Here is an 8792-nt window from a genome sequence, read left to right as displayed (position 1 = left end):
ATGATTAATATAAAATATTGGAGATGTGTTCAAATGTTTTATATGGAGTCTCTACCTTTTTCATATTTTTAATTTTTTAATTTTTATTATTTAGTTGTGAAATCAAAGGTTCACACATGTGACACGAAAGGTTGAACTATTGATTCACCACTAGGAAAACAATTTCATTTTTGGGTTGGTTCTAAATTTTATATTTTATTTCCAACATCAACAAAGCAATTTTATATATTATTACATAATATCTTTTGTGTTTTTATATTTTTCCATTTTTTATTAATTATGATATCAAGGGTTTACACATTTAACTTAAAAGGTTGAATTGTTGACCCGCCACCACAAAAATAATTTTTATTTCGGTTTGGATTGACTTTAAATTTATATTTCATTCCAACATTAATAAAACAATTATTATTTATCACACTTATTTTTCATTACTATGATTAATATAAAATATTAGATAGGTGCCTAAATGTTTTTTACAAAACCTTGTATTATTACATAATATTTTTGGGTGTTTATATTTTGCCACTTTTTTATTTAATTATGATATCAATGTTTGACACATTTAACTCAAAAGGTTGAATTGTTGACCTATGCCACCACAAAAAATAAATTTTATTTTTGGATTATCTTTACTTTTATATTTCATTCCGACATTAATAAGAATTATTTATCACACTTAATTTTATTTAATATGATATATATATATATATATATATAAAACATTAGAGATGTGCCCATTTTTTCTATATTTGTTATTTATTTATACTCTAAAAGTTTAATTTTCAGTTAATTATGACATCATTGATTAACTCACTTGACCTAAATGGTTGAATTGCTTACTTACCACCAAGATTGAAAAAAAGTTCCATTTTTTGATAAATTTTAAAAAATATGTATTTTATAACGTTAAAAGTATTGAATGTAGATCTAATTTATAGAACTAATTTGTTTTTATTTTGTGAAAATAATGTCTTAAATATCGGATTCAATAAAAGAATTGAAATTAATACCTTAAGATAAGACTTAATGAGAGGGAATTGAACGAGAAAAAATGTAGTAGTTCAAATTACATGTTGTGCCCTCACAATTAAAGATGGGCTAAATTTAAAAATAGGGGTATTCTAGTCAAGAAAAGGATTCAACGTTTGTTAATGGAAAATAATAATTTAAAAATGAAGAGAAAAGTGGTTTTTCAAATTGTATTTCCCATCCTTAAAATTAGACAATGACCAAATTAAAAAATTGGGGTAATTTAGTCAAACAAAAGGTCAATACCATTATCCACACTTTTAAAAATAATATAAATAACCATTAAATGAAAAAAGAAAATGACAATTTTGTCACAGCTTATTTTCCGATTATTGAATAAAATAAGTAATTTTGTGTCTTTTTTTATCAAATAAGCAATACTAAATGAAGATGTAAAATAATAATTCTATCTTTGCTTGTTTTCCAATTCAAACTTTAGAGAGGAGCATTTGTCGTCCAATGAGAAATCTAGAAGCCAACGACACCCATTCTCACTTTTATAGATAATATAGATAGATATGTTAAGGAGGATGAAGAGAACCCGCTCTACGAATGTATAAAATATCCCGATGCTTTGTTAGATGAACTAAGGGAAAGGCCAAATTCTTGGATAGTCGATGAAATGGACATTAATGTTAATGATTTTATGGCTTCTCAAAATCAAAGGCAACAACAAATTAAGGAAAATGAAGATAAATATTAGTTTGATGAATTTATAACCCCAAGCAACACAAGAAGTAAAGTGTTGGGGATATTGATAATGATGATGATGGTGGTGGTGGTAGTGATGATAATGGGGGTAATATCCAATAACATAATATGAGTCAAAGTCAAAGACATTTGGGCCCAAATATTGGATGATCAATGTTAGATCATGGTCAGGCTTCGCATGTTACAACTTAATACAAATGAACCAAGAAAGCAATATCAATGACAAAGGAAGAGAACAAAAACTGATTATGAGCAACCAATACTAGAAAACCTAAGCTCAATGTGAATAGGCATTTAGATCTTATAAGTGGGGCATTATTGGTTCTACATCATTATATAACAATGAGCATACCACTTCAAGCCAAGATAGCCAAACTCAACCACATGCATCTGGGATTTGAACCCAAAATTATAACTATAGGCTCTTTAGACGAACTATTATCATGATCTCTTATGGTTATAGATATGAATAATACCCTCATATAGGAGGCTCCCAAATAATTAACCAAGAAACAATGAACACTTTGTAAAGGAGTATAAGAGGTGGTATTATCAGAATATAATGAGTTAGAAACAACATTTTAAACAATTAGAACAACAGTATTATCGACCATCTAATGGAGATGAAGACCACCTTCAGCCACTTAAAAGTTCTTTTTAGATGTGATTTTAATTTGAATTTTTGTTTTTGTAATAAATCATACAGTTTAACTATTAATGTTAACTCTTGAAGCTTGTAGGATTATTTCACTTAGTTTTTTGGCTTTGTATAATGGTTTGAATGTGATGCTAAATCTTATTTTTATTTATATAATAAATTATGCAGTTTAAGTGTTAATTATTTACTTTTGAAATATGTAGGATACCTTTGTGGTTACTAATTTGTTATTGATCTTAATTTCTTAGCTTTATGTAATGATTGGGAATGAGATAATAGTCTAAAAATATGTATCAATGCTTCTTTTACCATTTTATAAAATATCATTACGTATTTCCACATATTTCATAATATTTCTACAATGCCTCTAATTTTTACAATATTTTCCCTCAACTTTTCTGACATTTCCGATATATGTCCTATATTTTGGTAAGCAACATTTCCATTGACATCGACATTTTAAACCTTAATGCTAACCATTAGATTTTTGCCAACTTTTTGCCAAGGCTGCCCCGATAGCTATTCTAAAGACAATTGGGGAGAGTTACCCTAGGGTAATCATATAATGTTTTAAAATATCAATTATAAGGGTTGAAAAGGGAAACCTTAAATTAGCCTTGAAATCTTGCTCATAAACGTAAACATCATCTATACCATGATTCCAATGAGCTACAAATGGAGATGGGAGCCTAAATCTCTACGAATCAGGGACACGGTACTTAGCCCTAATGCATTGTAGATCAATCATTAATAGTTGCATGGGGACAAACAACTATTTGGGGACCAAGGTCTAGCAACCAAACTTCCTATGCTTGAAAGAGGTTGAGTCAGGGAGCTCCTCCTCTTCTATGCATACCACTCTATGCTTTTCCTGTAGCTTATTAGACTAAAAAAAAAACCAACATAATTGAAAATAATGAGAAAAGAAAAAAAGGGCTAAACAAAGGAATTCACTCAAAAAGAAGAAAGAAAAACCACTTAAGACTAAACTAAAAATGATAAATGGTAAATGGATCCCTCCACCCTTGATATTTATAAACAACTCCAACAACCAAGATTAATCCTGGATCAACAGTTGAGATTGACAATGATTGGTTTTCTCAAGAAATGAAATCACTTAAGTGCATTTTTTATGTCCACCTATGAATTAATGAAGTATGTGGAGTTCACACATAAGGGAAATGTGACAAGTCAAAATGGTTCTAAATTGATATTCCAATGGGTGTATGAATTTGAAAACTTGGAGAAACCTTGCATTGGAGAATTTGATAAGAACCATTCAAGGCCGATCTACCTCCTTCACCTTAGCTAACATTGACACACCTTGGCTTTGGAAGTGGGGGGAAGTGATGTGGGTCAAACTAACCACCGACAAGATCCTAACATGTGGCAATACTCAAAGCCAATGTAACACCTTGGATACTGCCAACTAAATCAACTTTGAGTTTAATGTTTATTGAAGTCCAACTAGGTAAAAACGCATCTTGTTGAGTTGAACCATGTATAGCACTGGCATCAACCACTCGGTGATATGATCATCCACCTCACCAACCCTAGTAAGAAGTGATACCTAGGCTCTTCCTGTATGTATTGAGATGTGTCACTCTTCTCGAACATGTGTCTCATAGAATGCTACCACATGTCAACCAATCAAGATAAGCATTTTCACCTATATAAAGGTAATTTCCAAAACTTAAAGGAAATTAAGACGTATTTACTACCTTCAAGTCACCTTGAATAGATTTTACCCTCATTTTTGTTACTAACTTAAACTCCATTTTCTTTTGTTTACCCAGACAACCCATACAATTGCACATTGGGAACATATCCCATACTTGTGTGTTATCATTTATATGGATGGCAATGGAGCAACTTCGTTAACCCTCCCAACCTGTAGTGGGTTGGATTTTCAAATACCAAACCCTCTCCACACATAAAAATTCAAAACCCTCCCTAACCTTACCATCCCTATACATGAAAATGCAAAACCCTCCCCAACCCTATCCTCTTCGCATTTGAGGGTGGGATGAGTCAAGTCTAGGACCTATATATCTAATTTAAAGCAATATTGAACAAACATCAAATTTTCCAATTATTTGATCGAAATGTGTACAAAACACAATCTATCAATTATCCTTCACATAATATTCAAAACATTATTAAATTCAACACATAATAGAAAAACTGTCCTGTTAGGGAAGATGGGGGTTGATGCCTACTAGATAAGGTGGAAATTTCGATCCCTAGTCATTCATGAAGAGATATTCCTAATGTATGGTTGTAGTGTCTTATAGGTAGTAAGGGTAGCATTACAATTATCATTCATAGAGACTTATAGAGATCTTCCCACTATGTTGTTGTAGTGTCTTGTATGAGTTGTTTAACCCACCAATATTTAAATACTAACAGTTGGTTGATTTTATTTCTTTTAGATGTTATTATATGATGTGTCATATCCATGAACAAAAATCATTCTAAAAAGAATACAAAAAATACGTCAATAGAATGAAACTTTCAATGTGCAAATTTTACACAGAAATTGGGATTTAATACCTTAGGTACAAGACTTAGTGAGAGGGGGTGGGATTAAATGAGGTGGAAAGTAATAATTGAGATTAGATTTTCAATCCTTACAATTAGAGATGAATTTAATACACAAATATGGCTATTCTAGTAGCTGTTAAAGCTGGTATTAAAGCTATAATAAAATGATGTTTATACCCTTTCTCAAACAAAGAAATGGTGGGTAATTTTAGTCTAGAGAAAGTTTCACACTATATCCACACTTTTATATATAGTATTAATAAGTGTACACGTGCTTTGCACGTGGCAATTCTAGATGATGACAATTATATAGTAATAATATATCCAAAATTTTCTATAAATTTTATGTATTTTTTATTTTTTGTTTTTTTATTATTAATCAGATGCAGATTACAAAAATCCAAATCTAATTACATAAACACTTCATCCAAATATGTGATAATCAGATCGAACTATGAAGTCTCAAGTATCATTGATATGCCATTTGCTTGGCTAGACTCTCCTTTTTATAGCGTTTTATCTTTTTGGTGCATCTTTTTTCTTTTGTTGATTTATCAAAAAAATGTAAGATTTAAATAGAGGAAATTGAATGAGGTGAAAACAGTAGTTTAATTTACAATTTAGACCTTACAATTAAATAGGGACTAAATTCAAAAATGAATATTTTAGTCATTGTTTTAAAAACCAGACTAGACCGGATGGTTAAATCGTTTGGCTTGGAAACTAGTAAGGTCACCAATTTCGTTTAGGCCTTGAACCATTATTTTACAGAAAAGCCATTGAAATGGTAAGAGAACCACTGACATGGGTGATTTAATTGTTAAAATGTTTGACCCGATTAATGGTCTTCAGGTTGCTTTCAAACTAATTCTAAATTTTTTAGTTATTTTTAAAATATAAATTAGAAAATAAAAAAATTGAAAAAGAAACTTTCATATCTCATAATCTTGTTCGATTATTCCTAGTGGCCAAAATTAGTTAGGGTTTTTAGTTTTTCCATTTTAATTTTGAATTTTCATTTATGTGATTCTTTTTAAGTTGTAATAACAAAAAAAATGTAGCTCCAATGCAGAAATAAAAAAACAATGATACAAAAGATGACAAATTAAACAAGGGTCTTATTTTAAAATATGAGATACACCAATGAAGCAAACGATCTAGATTTTGGGAGATATTTACAGAGATGTAAGAAGAGGGCAAACGGTGTTGTAGTGGTGGTGATTATGAACATGAAAATAGTCACTAGTAGTAGTTCCTTCTTATTCTCAAGACAAAACAGTTCTGCAACTACAACCGATGAACAAGGTGACAACCACATCTAATGACACTTCCTTCTCTTTTTCTTCTTCTATTTTTTTCTTACACTCCCCTCTCATAATTATGTATATAAATGGTGGACTTTAACCTAATCATAATCTAATGGTAAAAAAAATTACATTATATTTTACATCTTACTAGTTTGACCTACTCAAATTAGACGATTGAACTATTGATCCATAAACCATATGACAAAGCGGTTATGTTTCTAGACCGGTTTTTCAAACCTTGATTTTAGTTGAAAGAAAGTTCGACAATCTTATTCATATTTTTAATAATAGTGTGAATATAAAATTATAAATGTGTTCAATTTTCTCTATAATTTTTTGGTATTTTTGTGTGTAAAAATAATTCAGATATATCACACTTACTTTTTGTTTAATGTGATAAATACATGATATTACACATGTGCCTAAATGATTTTTTTTGCAAAATTTAAGTATTTTTTCATTTTTGTTTTTTTATGTTTTATTAATTTTTATTATTTATTTATGTCATTAAAGGTTAACACATTTAACAAAAAAGTTGAACTATTTATTATTAATTTTTATATTTCATTTTTGGTTAGTTCTAAATTATGTATTTCATTTTCATTATCAATAAAAATAATTATTGTTTATTACACTTATTTTTTAATTTGATTTATAAAGATATCATAAATGTGTCTATTTTTTCTACATTTTTTTGTTAATTTCTATATTTATTTCTATTTTAAAAATTTTATTACCTAACCATGTCTTCCTAGGTTAATCAATTTGATTCAAATGCTTGAATTGCTTAGCCACCACTTGGAATAAGAATGGATTTCTTTTTTAATCATTTTTAAAATATGTGGGTTTATATTGTTAAAAATATTGACATTGATCTAATCAGTTGCATTTATTAGTGAAAAATAACTTACAAGTATAGGATTTAATAAGAGAAAATGGGATTTAATACCTTAAGTATAATAATGAGAGGGGATTAAATTAGGTGGAGAGTAATAATTGAAGTTACATTTTCAACCCTTATAATTAGAGATAGATTAAATACACAAATATGACCATTATAGTAGCCATTAAAGTTGGCATTAAAACTATAATAAAATGACTTTTATACCCTTTCTCAAACAAAGAAATAGGTGGTCATTTTAGTAAAAAAAGTTTTACATTGCATCCACACTTTTGTACATATTACAGATAAATAGATATGAAATAAAATAATATATATGTGTGTGTATGTGTAATATATAAATATATTGCAGGACAAACCATTTCTAGAATTGGGCTTAGACAAGGCTTGAATACAAAGCCTATGTGCAGAAGTTTGTAGGCTAGTCGGCTAGGTTAGGCCCAACACGAATTTATCAAGTCCAGATCTACTCACAACAAAAATATGTTCCAATGTGTTTGAACATGATTTATGTTTGCACATAGGACTGTTAGTGGGCTGTGTCTAGGTAGAGCCAATCCCAAACCAATTATTATTCGAGACCAAATCACAAACCCATAATTGTCTCGGTTAATAATTAGGTCTATTGGGTCCAAATTTGATAGACCCGATTATACTGAAAACTATATGTATATTTAAATAATAACTTAAAGTTTAAGCTTAAATACTAAATTATTTATATGTTAATAAATTAAACATTTTTAAATTGCTTATCTGGGTCGGGACCAAACACTTATTGGTGTTTGGGAAATAAGCCCAAAATAAGTGCTTATACAATAATCACTTGTTCAATATTTTTTCTTCCAAAATTATCACTAGTTAAGTTTTAAAATACCACTTATAAAACTATCCCTAGTTGTTTATAAGGGCAAATTTCTTAAAGTACCCCAATGGTTTAGGAAATTAACTAACTTTATCCTTACTGTTTACATATTTTCTTAAAGTACCCTAAGTTTTCTGACAATTGACATAGTTGTTAAGCACTAACAAAGAAAAATAAAGTGTCGAATTTACCCTTCACTATTCTTCAAATTTTCAAAATAAAACCCAACTAATGAAAATTTTCAAGAAGATGAAGTGGAACGTGGAAATTAACTAGTATAGCAAAACTAGGGTTTTATTTTCAATCTATCTGTGATTGTATACTTTTCGGATAAATGTTATGATTATGTTTGGTGATTTACAGGACAAGATCACAATTGTGCCTTGGAGGAACTCTCTGTTAGTCCTAGTTTCACCTTGATCATCGTAGGGTTGAAGCATTCGTTTTCCAATTTGATCTTCCTAGAAATTAATTAATGAAGATGAATGTAGTTTCTTTTTGAGTTATTTTTTTTTTAGATTAAATGATCAATTAAATGGTGTAGATTATGGGTTTATGGCTAAAAGCCAATTGATGTGACCTGTGAGTAAAGTAGTCGGAAAAAGCAAAGATTCGAATTCTCTGGTAGGGGTGGCCACGAGCCAAGCTTCTTACGAGCTATTTGAGCTCGATTCATGAAAAGCTCGACTTGACTCGGTTTAAACCAAGCTTTGAGACAAGCTCGAGCCTAATATGTAGGTTTGTTTGCTAATCGAGCCGAGCTCAAGCCTAGAGAAG

This window comes from Nelumbo nucifera, chromosome 1 (assembly GCF_055504915.1).
Source record: "Nelumbo nucifera cultivar China Antique chromosome 1, China Antique-T2T, whole genome shotgun sequence".
NCBI lineage: Eukaryota > Viridiplantae > Streptophyta > Magnoliopsida > Proteales > Nelumbonaceae > Nelumbo > Nelumbo nucifera.
Note: the sequence above shows the minus strand (reverse complement) of the source record.